Here is a 12,886-nt window from a genome sequence, read left to right as displayed (position 1 = left end):
GGGTGGCAGAGCCCCGGGCTGCCTGCAGTGGGCCAGTAGAGAGGGATGTACCAGGAGCAGCGTGATGGGCAGCCCTGCTGGTGTCGGGGTGTGGGGTGGTCGGTGTATGAGTAGGTTTGGGAGGGTGGGGAGGAGTGTGTGTTTCCGTGTGTGTCCGTCCGTGCTGTGGTGTGCTGTGTGCGTGCAGTTCCATAGCGGTGCTGTTGCAGGGCTGTAAGTGCGGCAGTGCCACTGTGCCACGTGTAGGGCGGGTGTGGGGGGCCGTGGTAAGGTGTAGTGAGGAGTGGATGGGTGAGGGGCGGGGAGGTGTGGGTTGCGTGGGCTTCCCTTTTGCTGTGGGGGCTTTGGGCCTTCTTTGGCATTGCGTGTTGGGCGGTGGCGGTGTGTGCAGATGGGAAGAGGGCTGGAGCCGGAGCAGCCCGTGCCTACGGCCATCCCACCCTGGTAACGCCCGATCTCGTCTGATCTCGGAAGCTAAGCAGGGTCGGGCCTGGTTAGTACTTGGATGGGAGACCTCCTGGGAATACCGGGTGCTGTAGGCTTTTGCTCCCACTTTTTCTTTCCCTCCGCTCCCGCGGGGTCGCGCTGCCCGCAGGAGGCGTCAGCTTTCGTGTCCGGGGGCATCGTTCCGTTTTGCTGTGTTGCCGTCACTACTGAGTTCGCGTGCGCTTTGCCTTTTGCTTGTTTTCTCACTTCTTTATTGGTTGCTCTTCTTCCTTTTCGCTCTTTTCTTTTCTTTGCTCTCCCCGTAGTCTTGTCTCCCTCGGCCTTCCACGGCCGCAGCGGGCACTAGTCAAACGGCCCGTGTGGGTCTGCAAGGGGCCGTGCCATGCTCTGGAATGCCCACTGCAGGATCCCATCCCACGTTCCCTGTGGGATCGCACACCCCGTTGTCAGTCTCCGCTCTCGCTCTATTCTCAGCCTCTCTGCTTTACCCTCTTTCTCATCTTCCTTCCCAGCGCCCCCCGGCCTGCTCTGGAGCTTCCCAGTGCACCAAGTGGTCCCTGTGAATGTGCTGCGGATGCACTCCGCGTGTCCTACCTCACTCAGGAGGGCGTCGAGCTCTTCCCTGCTGGACATGGGGTCGCTGCTGGCTGAGCCATTCTCTAGCTGTGGGAGGAGATGCGTCACCCCTACTCTGGCCGTGGGCTCCTTTCGGTCCTGCACGGACGGAGGGCCGGGGTCGCAGCCCCTGGGCTGTGCTCTTCCTCCTGCACGACAGCTTCAGCATTGCCTCCATCTCACGCTGCCGCGTCCCTCCCCCAGCGGCCACTCCTTGTCCCTCGGCCTCCTCTCCCTCTCTCCCCCCCCCCCCCCCCCCCTCCCCCACCCCCCCCCCCCCCCCCCCCCCCCCCCCCCCCCCCCCCCCCCCCCCCCCCCCCCCCCCCCCCCTCTCTCTCTGTTTTGGTGTTCCTCCAGGCGCCTTTACCCAGCACCGCCTGCGTTCCCCGCACCGGTACCGGCCCTGGGTGCACCAACCTTTGCTGCGAGAAGCACGCGTTCTCCAGCAGCTGCACTGCTCTCGTGGCTGCCTGTTTCTGGGATGCCCGTGCAGGAGCTGCAAAGCCACAGCCCTCTGCAAGCCAACGAGGTGTCTTGAAGCCTTCTGGGCAGTTGGAAGGAACGGGGAGGTGTGGGGTATGATGTGGGGAAAGGCGGCGGGGACTCACCCAGGGTCCCCATCACAAGTAGGGCAGCGTTGGGGTGCAGAGATGCTGGAGAAGCAGCGGCCACAGGTGCTGCCGTGGCCTCCTCCCGGCTGGGCACCGTGCTCCTCCTTGTCTGGGACTGCAGGGAGCTGCTCTGCAGCCGTGTCTGCCTCCCGCAGCCGGCCCAGCTTGGCCACGCATGAGCTGCATTGCCACGTCCCGCTGCACAACCCCAGCACAGCAGTGAGGGGCAGTGGGGACATGAGGTACAGCTGGGCCCCACGGCAGCGCGGGGCTCACCTCGGGACACGGGGCAGCGGGGGCACCAGGCAGGGGAGGTGGAAGGCCCTGGGGCAGCCATCGCAGCAGATGAGCTCACCGCCGTCACCGCACACTGCACACTCATCCTCGTTGTCCTGCCGTGGGTGGGGATACAGGGGCTCGCCGTCGGCAGCGGGATGCAGCCAGGCTGCAGGGGATCTTGGCACCTCCCATCCCGTCACCTCCCATCGCCAACACAAAGCCCGGGCCGTATTTGGGACGGGGATCTGGTGCTCCCAGGCTGTTGTAGGCCCGGTGACAGCGGGGTGGCAGAGCCCCGGGCTGCCTGCAGTGGGCCAGTAGAGAGGGATGTACCAGGAGCAGCGTGATGGGCAGCCCTGCTGGTGTCGGGGTGTGGGGTGGTCGGTGTATGAGTAGGTTTGGGAGGGTGGGGAGGAGTGTGTGTTTCCGTGTGTGTCCGTCCGTGCTGTGGTGTGCTGTGTGCGTGCAGTTCCATAGCGGTGCTGTTGCAGGGCTGTAAGTGCGGCAGTGCCACTGTGCCACGTGTAGGGCGGGTGTGGGGGGCCGTGGTAAGGTGTAGTGAGGAGTGGATGGGTGAGGGGCGGGGAGGTGTGGGTTGCGTGGGCTTCCCTTTTGCTGTGGGGGCTTTGGGCCTTCTTTGGCATTGCGTGTTGGGCGGTGGCGGTGTGTGTGCAGATGGGAAGAGGGCTGGAGCCGGAGCAGCCCGTGCCTACGGCCATCCCACCCTGGTAACGCCCGATCTCGTCTGATCTCGGAAGCTAAGCAGGGTCGGGCCTGGTTAGTACTTGGATGGGAGACCTCCTGGGAATACCGGGTGCTGTAGGCTTTTGCTCCCACTTTTTCTTTCCCTCCGCTCCCGCGGGGTCGCGCTGCCCGCAGGAGGCGTCAGCTTTCGTGTCCGGGGGCATCGTTCCGTTTTGCTGTGTTGCCGTCACTACTGAGTTCGCGTGCGCTTTGCCTTTTGCTTGTTTTCTCACTTCTTTATTGGTTGCTCTTCTTCCTTTTCGCTCTTTTCTTTTCTTTGCTCTCCCCGTAGTCTTGTCTCCCTCGGCCTTCCACGGCCGCAGCGGGCACTAGTCAAACGGCCCGTGTGGGTCTGCAAGGGGCCGTGCCATGCTCTGGAATGCCCACTGCAGGATCCCATCCCACGTTCCCTGTGGGATCGCACACCCGTTGTCAGTCTCCGCTCTCGCTCTATTCTCAGCCTCTCTGCTTTACCCTCTTTCTCATCTTCCTTCCCAGCGCCCCCCGGCCTGCTCTGGAGCTTCCCAGTGCACCAAGTGGTCCCTGTGAATGTGCTGCGGATGCACTCCGCGTGTCCTACCTCACTCAGGAGGGCGTCGAGCTCTTCCCTGCTGGACATGGGGTCGCTGCTGGCTGAGCCATTCTCTAGCTGTGGGAGGAGATGCGTCACCCCTACCTCTGGCCGTGGGCTCCTTTCGGTCCTGCACGGACCGGAGGCCGGGGTCGCAGCCCCTGGGCTGTGCTCTTCCTCCTGCACGACAGCTTCAGCATTGCCTCCATCTCACGCTGCCGCGTCCCTCCCCCAGCGGCCACTCCTTGTCCCTCGGCCTCCTCTCCCTCTCTCCCCCCCCCCCCCCCCCCCCCCCCCCCCCCCCCCCCCCCCCCTCATCTCTCTGTTTTGGTGTTCCTCCAGGCGCCTTTACCCAGCACCGCCTGCGTTCCCCGCACCGGTACCGGCCCTGGGTGCACCAACCTTTGCTGCGAGAAGCACGCGTTCTCCAGCAGCTGCACTGCTCTCGTGGCTGCCTGTTTCTGGGATGCCCGTGCAGGAGCTGCAAAGCCACAGCCCTCTGCAAGCCAACGAGGTGTCTTGAAGCCTTCTGGGCAGTTGGAAGGAACGGGGAGGTGTGGGGTATGATGTGGGGAAAGGCGGCGGGGACTCACCCAGGGTCCCATCACAAGTAGGGCAGCGTTGGGGTGCAGAGATGCTGGAGAAGCAGCGGCCACAGGTGCTGCCGTGGCCTCCTCCCGGCTGGGCACCGTGCTCCTCCTTGTCTGGGACTGCAGGGAGCTGCTCTGCAGCCGTGTCTGCCTCCCGCAGCCGGCCCAGCTTGGCCACGCATGAGCTGCATTGCCACGTCCCGCTGCACAACCCCAGCACAGCAGTGAGGGGCAGTGGGGACATGAGGTACAGCTGGGCCCCACGGCAGCGCGGGGCTCACCTCGGGACACAGGGCAGCGGGGGCACCAGGCAGGGGAGGTGGAAGGCCCTGGGGCAGCCATCGCAGCAGATGAGCTCGCCGCCGTCACCGCACACTGCACACTCATCCTCGTTGTCCTGCCGTGGGTGGGGATACAGGGGCTCGCCGTCGGCAGCGGGATGCAGCCAGGCTGCAGGGGATCTTGGCACCTCCCATCCCGTCACCTCCCATCGCCAACACAAAGCCCGGGCCGTATTTGGGACGGGGATCTGGTGCTCCCAGGCTGTTGTAGGCCGGTGACAGCGGGGTGGCAGAGCCCCGGGCTGCCTGCAGTGGGCCAGTAGAGAGGGATGTACCAGGAGCAGCGTGATGGGCAGCCCTGCTGGTGTCGGGGTGTGGGGTGGTCGGTGTATGAGTAGGTTTGGGAGGGTGGGGAGGAGTGTGTGTTTCCGTGTGTGTCCGTCCGTGCTGTGGTGTGCTGTGTGCGTGCAGTTCCATAGCGGTGCTGTTGCAGGGCTGTAAGTGCGGCAGTGCCACTGTGCCACGTGTAGGGCGGGTGTGGGGGGCCGTGGTAAGGTGTAGTGAGGAGTGGATGGGTGAGGGGCGGGGAGGTGTGGGTTGCGTGGGCTTCCCTTTTGCTGTGGGGGCTTTGGGCCTTCTTTGGCATTGCGTGTTGGGCGGTGGCGGTGTGTGCAGATGGGAAGAGGGCTGGAGCCGGAGCAGCCCGTGCCTACGGCCATCCCACCCTGGTAACGCCCGATCTCGTCTGATCTCGGAAGCTAAGCAGGGTCGGGCCTGGTTAGTACTTGGATGGGAGACCTCCTGGGAATACCGGGTGCTGTAGGCTTTTGCTCCCACTTTTTCTTTCCCTCCGCTCCCGCGGGGTCGCGCTGCCCGCAGGAGGCGTCAGCTTTCGTGTCCGGGGGCATCGTTCCGTTTTGCTGTGTTGCCGTCACTACTGAGTTCGCGTGCGCTTTGCCTTTTGCTTGTTTTCTCACTTCTTTATTGGTTGCTCTTCTTCCTTTTCGCTCTTTTCTTTTCTTTGCTCTCCCCGTAGTCTTGTCTCCCTCGGCCTTCCACGGCCGCAGCGGGCACTAGTCAAACGGCCCGTGTGGGTCTGCAAGGGGGCCGTGCCATGCTCTGGAATGCCCACTGCAGGATCCCATCCCACGTTCCCTGTGGGATCGCACACCCGTTGTCAGTCTCCGCTCTCGCTCTATTCTCAGCCTCTCTGCTTTACCCTCTTTCTCATCTTCCTTCCCAGCGCCCCCCGGCCTGCTCTGGAGCTTCCCAGTGCACCAAGTGGTCCCTGTGAATGTGCTGCGGATGCACTCCGCGTGTCCTACCTCACTCAGGAGGGCGTCGAGCTCTTCCTGCTGGACATGGGGTCGCTGCTGGCTGAGCCATTCTCTAGCTGTGGGAGGAGATGCGTCACCCCTACCTCTGGCCGTGGGCTCCTTTCGGTCCTGCACGGACCGGAGGCCGGGGGTCGCAGCCCCTGGGCTGTGCTCTTCCTCCTGCACGACAGCTTCAGCATTGCCTCCATCTCACGCTGCCGCGTCCCTCCCCCAGCGGCCACTCCTTGTCCCTCGGCCCTCCTCTCCCTCTCTCCCCCCCCCCCCCCCCCCCCCCCCCCCCCCCCCCCCCCCCCCCCCCCCCCCCCCCCCCCCCCCCCCCCCCCCCCCCCCCCCCCCCCCCCCCCCCCCCCCCCCCCCCCCCCCCCCCCCCCCTCTCTCTCTGTTTTGGTGTTCCTCCAGGCGCCTTTACCCAGCACCGCCTGCGTTCCCCGCACCGGTACCGGCCCTGGGTGCACCAACCTTTGCTGCGAGAAGCACGCGTTCTCCAGCAGCTGCACTGCTCTCGTGGCTGCCTGTTTCTGGGATGCCCGTGCAGGAGCTGCAAAGCCACAGCCCTCTGCAAGCCAACGAGGTGTCTTGAAGCCTTCTGGGCAGTTGGAAGGAACGGGGAGGTGTGGGGTATGATGTGGGGAAAGGCGGCGGGGACTCACCCAGGGTCCCCATCACAAGTAGGGCAGCGTTGGGGTGCAGAGATGCTGGAGAAGCAGCGGCCACAGGTGCTGCCGTGGCCTCCTCCCGGCTGGGCACCGTGCTCCTCCTTGTCTGGGACTGCAGGGAGCTGCTCTGCAGCCGTGTCTGCCTCCCGCAGCCGGCCCAGCTTGGCCACGCATGAGCTGCATTGCCACGTCCCGCTGCACAACCCCAGCACAGCAGTGAGGGGCAGTGGGGACATGAGGTACAGCTGGGCCCCACGGCAGCGCGGGGCTCACCTCGGGACACAGGGCAGCGGGGGCACCAGGCAGGGGAGGTGGAAGGCCCTGGGGCAGCCATCGCAGCAGATGAGCTCGCCGCCGTCACCGCACACTGCACACTCATCCTCGTTGTCCTGCCGTGGGTGGGGATACAGGGGCTCGCCGTCGGCAGCGGGATGCAGCCAGGCTGCAGGGATCTTGGCACCTCCCATCCCGTCACCTCCCATCGCCAACACAAAGCCCGGGCCGTATTTGGGACGGGGATCTGGTGCTCCCAGGCTGTTGTAGGCCGGTGACAGCGGGGTGGCAGAGCCCCGGGCTGCCTGCAGTGGGCCAGTAGAGAGGGATGTACCAGGAGCAGCGTGATGGGCAGCCCTGCTGGTGTCGGGGTGTGGGGTGGTCGGTGTATGAGTAGGTTTGGGAGGGTGGGGAGGAGTGTGTGTTTCCGTGTGTGTCCGTCCGTGCTGTGGTGTGCTGTGTGCGTGCAGTTCCATAGCGGTGCTGTTGCAGGGCTGTAAGTGCGGCAGTGCCACTGTGCCACGTGTAGGGCGGGTGTGGGGGGCCGTGGTAAGGTGTAGTGAGGAGTGGATGGGTGAGGGGCGGGGAGGTGTGGGTTGCGTGGGCTTCCCTTTTGCTGTGGGGCTTTGGGCCTTCTTGGCATTGCGTGTTGGGCGGTGGCGGTGTGTGCAGATGGGAAGAGGGCTGGAGCCGGAGCAGCCCGTGCCTACGGCCATCCCACCCTGGTAACGCCCGATCTCGTCTGATCTCGGAAGCTAAGCAGGGTCGGGCCTGGTTAGTACTTGGATGGGAGACCTCCTGGAATACCGGGTGCTGTAGGCTTTTGCTCCCACTTTTTCTTTCCCTCCGCTCCCGCGGGGTCGCGCTGCCCGCAGGAGGCGTCAGCTTTCGTGTCCGGGGGCATCGTTCCGTTTTGCTGTGTTGCCGTCACTACTGAGTTCGCGTGCGCTTTGCCTTTTGCTTGTTTTCTCACTTCTTTATTGGTTGCTCTTCTTCCTTTTCGCTCTTTTCTTTTCTTTGCTCTCCCCGTAGTCTTGTCTCCCTCGGCCTTCCACGGCCGCAGCGGGCACTAGTCAAACGGCCCGTGTGGGTCTGCAAGGGGCCGTGCCATGCTCTGGAATGCCCACTGCAGGATCCCATCCCACGTTCCCTGTGGGATCGCACACCCGTTGTCAGTCTCCGCTCTCGCTCTATTCTCAGCCTCTCTGCTTTACCCTCTTTCTCATCTTCCTTCCCAGCGCCCCCCGGCCTGCTCTGGAGCTTCCCAGTGCACCAAGTGGTCCCTGTGAATGTGCTGCGGATGCACTCCGCGTGTCCTACCTCACTCAGGAGGGCGTCGAGCTCTTCCCTGCTGGACATGGGGTCGCTGCTGGCTGAGCCATTCTCTAGCTGTGGGAGGAGATGCGTCACCCCTACCTCTGGCCGTGGGCTCCTTTCGGTCCTGCACGGACCGGAGGCCGGGGTCGCAGCCCCTGGGCTGTGCTCTTCCTCCTGCACGACAGCTTCAGCATTGCCTCCATCTCACGCTGCCGCGTCCCTCCCCCAGCGGCCACTCCTTGTCCCTCGGCCTCCTCTCCCTCTCTCCCCCCCCCCCCCCCCCCCCCCCCCCCCCCCCCCCCCCCCCCCCCCCCCCCCCCCCCCCCCCCCCCCCCCCCCCCCCCCTACTCTCTCTGTTTTGGTGTTCCTCCAGGCGCCTTTACCCAGCACCGCCTGCGTTCCCCGCACCGGTACCGGCCCTGGGTGCACCAACCTTTGCTGCGAGAAGCACGCGTTCTCCAGCAGCTGCACTGCTCTCGTGGCTGCCTGTTTCTGGGATGGCCCGTGCAGGAGCTGCAAAGCCACAGCCCTCTGCAAGCCAACGAGGTGTCTTGAAGCCTTCTGGGCAGTTGGAAGGAACGGGGAGGTGTGGGGTATGATGTGGGGAAAGGCGGCGGGGACTCACCCAGGGTCCCCATCACAAGTAGGGCAGCGTTGGGGTGCAGAGATGCTGGAGAAGCAGCGGCCACAGGTGCTGCCGTGGCCTCCTCCCGGCTGGGCACCGTGCTCCTCCTTGTCTGGGACTGCAGGGAGCTGCTCTGCAGCCGTGTCTGCCTCCCGCAGCCGGCCCAGCTTGGCCACGCATGAGCTGCATTGCCACGTCCCGCTGCACAACCCCAGCACAGCAGTGAGGGGCAGTGGGGACATGAGGTACAGCTGGGCCCCACGGCAGCGCGGGGCTCACCTCGGGACACGGGGCAGCGGGGGCACCAGGCAGGGGAGGTGGAAGGCCCTGGGGCAGCCATCGCAGCAGATGAGCTCGCCGCCGTCACCGCACACTGCCACACTCATCCTCGTTGTCCTGCCGTGGGTGGGGATACAGGGGCTCGCCGTCGGCAGCGGGATGCAGCCAGGCTGCAGGGGATCTTGGCACCTCCCATCCCGTCACCTCCCATCGCCAACACAAAGCCCGGGCCGTATTTGGGACGGGGATCTGGTGCTCCCAGGCTGTTGTAGGCCGGTGACAGCGGGGTGGCAGAGCCCCGGGCTGCCTGCAGTGGGCCAGTAGAGAGGGATGTACCAGGAGCAGCGTGATGGGCAGCCCTGCTGGTGTCGGGGTGTGGGGTGGTCGGTGTATGAGTAGGTTTGGGAGGGTGGGGAGGAGTGTGTGTTTCCGTGTGTGTCCGTCCGTGCTGTGGTGTGCTGTGTGCGTGCAGTTCCATAGCGGTGCTGTTGCAGGGCTGTAAGTGCGGCAGTGCCACTGTGCCACGTGTAGGGCGGGTGTGGGGGGCCGTGGTAAGGTGTAGTGAGGAGTGGATGGGTGAGGGGCGGGGAGGTGTGGGTTGCGTGGGCTTCCCTTTTGCTGTGGGGGCTTTGGGCCTTCTTTGGCATTGCGTGTTGGGCGGTGGCGGTGTGTGCAGATGGGAAGAGGGCTGGAGCCGGAGCAGCCCGTGCCTACGGCCATCCCACCCTGGTAACGCCCGATCTCGTCTGATCTCGGAAGCTAAGCAGGGTCGGGCCTGGTTAGTACTTGGATGGGAGACCTCCTGGGAATACCGGGTGCTGTAGGCTTTTGCTCCCACTTTTTCTTTCCCTCCGCTCCCGCGGGGTCGCGCTGCCCGCAGGAGGCGTCAGCTTTCGTGTCCGGGGGCATCGTTCCGTTTTGCTGTGTTGCCGTCACTACTGAGTTCGCGTGCGCTTTGCCTTTTGCTTGTTTTCTCACTTCTTTATTGGTTGCTCTTCTTCCTTTTCGCTCTTTTCTTTTCTTTGCTCTCCCCGTAGTCTTGTCTCCCTCGGCCTTCCACGGCCGCAAGCGGGCACTAGTCAAACGGCCCGTGTGGGTCTGCAAGGGGCCGTGCCATGCTCTGGAATGCCCACTGCAGGATCCCATCCCACGTTCCCTGTGGGATCGCACACCCGTTGTCAGTCTCCGCTCTCGCTCTATTCTCAGCCTCTCTGCTTTACCCTCTTTCTCATCTTCCTTCCCAGCGCCCCCCGGCCTGCTCTGGAGCTTCCCAGTGCACCAAGTGGTCCCTGTGAATGTGCTGCGGATGCACTCCGCGTGTCTACCTCACTCAGGAGGGCGTCGAGCTCTTCCCTGCTGGACATGGGGTCGCTGCTGGCTGAGCCATTCTCTAAGCTGCCTGGGAGGAGATGCATCACCCCTACCTATGGCCGTGGGCTCCTTTCGGTCCTGCACGGACCGGAGGCCGGGGTTCGCAGCCCCTGGGCTGTGCTTTTTTCTTCCTCCTGCACGACAGCTTCAGCATTCGCCTCCAATCTCACGCTGCCGCGTCCCTCCCCCAGCGGCCACTCCTTGTCCCTCGGGCCTCCTTTCCCTCTCTCCCCCCCCCCCCCCACCCTCCCCCCCCCCCCCCCCCCCCCCCCCCCCCCCCCCCCCCCCCCCCCCCCAACCCCCCCCCCCCCCCCCCCCCCCCCCCCCCACCCCCCCACCCCCCCCCCCCCCCCCCCCCCCCCCCCCCCCCCCCCCCCCCCCCCCTCCCCACCCCCCCCCCACCCCCCCCCCCCCCCCCCCCCCCCTCACCCCCTCATCTCTCTGGTTTTGGTTTTCCTCCAGGCGCCTCCTTTACCCCGCACGCCTGGGGTTTCCCCGCCACCGGTACCGGCCCTGGGTGCGCCTCTCTCAGACCTCACTGAAGGGCTGACTGCCGCTGGGGAGGGATTTGTGGTTGGAATCCCTCCTTGGTGAAGCCTTCCCCCGCAGACCTGGAATCTTCTGATACGGAGTGAGCAATCCTCTTCCCTTTCTTTATAGCACCTCTCTACTGTGCAGGTAGTACGGGTATAGCATGATAGACTGGAAAGCATATCGTAGGGGCTATTCTGTCTGCATAAGAGACCCTCAGCAAAAGAAAAGCAGACTTAACAAACATCCGAGAAGCCAGGGCCTCAGCACGAGGATTGCCTCGCTCCGGTGGGTAGGTTGGGGTGCAACAGGCAGGCATGGAGATACTCCCCTCTCTCCTCCTTCCAAGCTTATCCCTATGCAAGGACAAGCAGATGTGCAGAAACGGGGACTGAGTGTGGAACGAGCACATGTGAGAAGTTAGCTAATTAGCAGTATGTGCTTAGCTAGCAGTCATTTGTGTTGATCCAGTATCCGTGTGTTAGCTGAGCGTCAGGAAGATGGTGAACCTGAAGTACTCAGCCAATGGGGAACCAGGGGAGAAAGAGACGAGCGTCGAGTCATGGGGCAGCAACCATGTAAGGCTGTTTTCTGCGAAGCCCCGCCGCTGCCATGGCAAACAGAGTCTGCTTTATGAGAGATACCGTCCTGGTGGGTTGTGGGGATATTTCCCACACGGTCCCGTCTCCTCCCATCGCCAACACAAGCCCGGGCCGTATTTGGGACGGGGATCTGGTGCTCCCAGGCTGTTGTAGGCCGGTGCCAGCGGGGTGGCAGAGCCCCGGGCTGCCTGCAGTGGGCCAGTAGAGAGGGATGTACCAGGAGCAGCGTGATGGGCAGCCCTGCTGGTGTCGGGGGTGTGGGGTGGTCGGTGTATGAGTAGGTTTGGGAGGGTGGGGAGGAGTGTGTGTTTCCGTGTGTGTCCGTCCGTGCTGTGGTGTGCTGTGTGCGTGCAGTTCCATAGCGGTGCTGTTGCAGGGCTGTAAGTGCGGCAGTGCCACTGTGCCACGTGTAGGGCGGGTGTGGGGGGCCGTGGTAAGGTGTAGTGAGGAGTGGATGGGTGAGGGGCGGGGAGGTGTGGGTTGCGTGGGCTTCCCTTTTGCTGTGGGGGCTTTGGGCCTTCTTTGGCATTGCGTGTTGGGCGGGTGGCGGTGTGTGCAGATGGGAAGAGGGCTGGAGCCGGAGCAGCCCGTGCCTACGGCCATCCCACCCTGGTAACGCCCGATCTCGTCTGATCTCGGAAGCTAAGCAGGGTCGGGCCTGGTTAGTACTTGGATGGGAGACCTCCTGGGAATACCGGGTGCTGTAGGCTTTTGCTCCCACTTTTTCTTTCCCTCCGCTCCCGCGGGGTCGCGCTGCCCGCAGGAGGCGTCAGCTTTCGTGTCCGGGGGCATCGTTCCGTTTTGCTGTGTTGCCGTCACTACTGAGTTCGCGTGCGCTTTGCCTTTTGCTTGTTTTCTCACTTCTTTATTGGTTGCTCTTCTTCCTTTTCGCTCTTTTCTTTTCTTTGCTCTCCCCGTAGTCTTGTCTCCCTCGGCCTTCCACGGCCGCAGCGGGCACTAGTCAAACGGCCCGTGTGGGTCTGCAAGGGGCCGTGCCATGCTCTGGAATGCCCACTGCAGGATCCCATCCCACGTTCCCTGTGGGATCGCACACCCGTTGTCAGTCTCCGCTCTCGCTCTATTCTCAGCCTCTCTGCTTTACCCTCTTTCTCATCTTCCTTCCCAGCGCCCCCCGGCCTGCTCTGGAGCTTCCCATGTGCACCAAGTGGTCCCTGTGAATGTGCTGCGGATGCACTCCGCGTGTCCTACCTCACTCAGGAGGGCGTCGAGCTCTTCCCTGCTGGACATGGGGGTCGCTGCTGGCTGAGCCATTCTCTAGCTGTGGGAGGAGATGCGTCACCCCTACCTCTGGCCGTGGGCTCCTTTCGGTCCTGCACGGACCGGAGGCCGGGGTCGCAGCCCCTGGGCTGTGCTCTTCCTCCTGCACGACAGCTTCAGCATTGCCTCCATCTCACGCTGCCGCGTCCCTCCCCCAGCGGCCAACTCCTTGTCCCTCGGCCTCCTCTCCCTCTCTCCCCCCCCCCCCCCCCCCCCCACCCCCCCCTCTCTCTCTGTTTTGGTGTTCCTCCAGGCGCCTTTACCCAGCACCGCCTGCGTTCCCCGCACCGGTACGGCCCTGGGTGCACCAACCTTTGCTGCGAGAAGCACGCGTTCTCCAGCAGCTGCACTGCTCTCGTGGCTGCCTGTTTCTGGGATGCCCGTGCAGGAGCTGCAAAGCCACAGCCCTCTGCAAGCCAACGAGGTGTCTTGAAGCCTTCTGGGCAGTTGGAAGGAACGGGGAGGTGTGGGGTATGATG

The 12,886-nt window shown here is 64.3% G+C and overlaps 6 non-coding genes across 6 annotated transcripts; all 6 read left to right on the top strand.

The window, feature by feature from the left end:
• The first annotated feature begins 423 nt into the window (after positions 1-423).
• LOC121112514 lies at positions 424-542 on the top strand. The gene has a single exon (XR_005862511.1). It is a non-coding gene; the product is annotated as a 5S ribosomal RNA (ribosomal RNA).
• Positions 543-2,659: 2,117 nt separating this feature from the next.
• LOC112533046 lies at positions 2,660-2,778 on the top strand. The gene has a single exon (XR_003076828.2). It is a non-coding gene; the product is annotated as a 5S ribosomal RNA (ribosomal RNA).
• A 2,067-nt stretch (positions 2,779-4,845) lies between these two features.
• LOC112533050 lies at positions 4,846-4,964 on the top strand. The gene has a single exon (XR_003076832.1). It is a non-coding gene; the product is annotated as a 5S ribosomal RNA (ribosomal RNA).
• A 2,144-nt stretch (positions 4,965-7,108) lies between these two features.
• Positions 7,109-7,226, top strand: LOC121113023. The gene has a single exon (XR_005862515.1). It is a non-coding gene; the product is annotated as a 5S ribosomal RNA (ribosomal RNA).
• A 2,107-nt stretch (positions 7,227-9,333) lies between these two features.
• LOC112533056 lies at positions 9,334-9,452 on the top strand. The gene has a single exon (XR_003076838.2). It is a non-coding gene; the product is annotated as a 5S ribosomal RNA (ribosomal RNA).
• A 2,268-nt stretch (positions 9,453-11,720) lies between these two features.
• On the top strand, positions 11,721-11,839 carry LOC112533084. Its single transcript, XR_005862510.1, has one exon. It is a non-coding gene; the product is annotated as a 5S ribosomal RNA (ribosomal RNA).
• The last annotated feature ends 1,047 nt before the right edge of the window (positions 11,840-12,886 follow it).

Source organism: Gallus gallus, chromosome 9 (genome assembly GCF_016699485.2).
Source record: "Gallus gallus isolate bGalGal1 chromosome 9, bGalGal1.mat.broiler.GRCg7b, whole genome shotgun sequence".
In the NCBI taxonomy this organism is placed as follows: domain Eukaryota; kingdom Metazoa; phylum Chordata; class Aves; order Galliformes; family Phasianidae; genus Gallus; species Gallus gallus.
The sequence above is the reverse complement of the archived record's forward strand: the minus strand, read 5'-3'. Positions and strand labels throughout refer to the sequence as shown.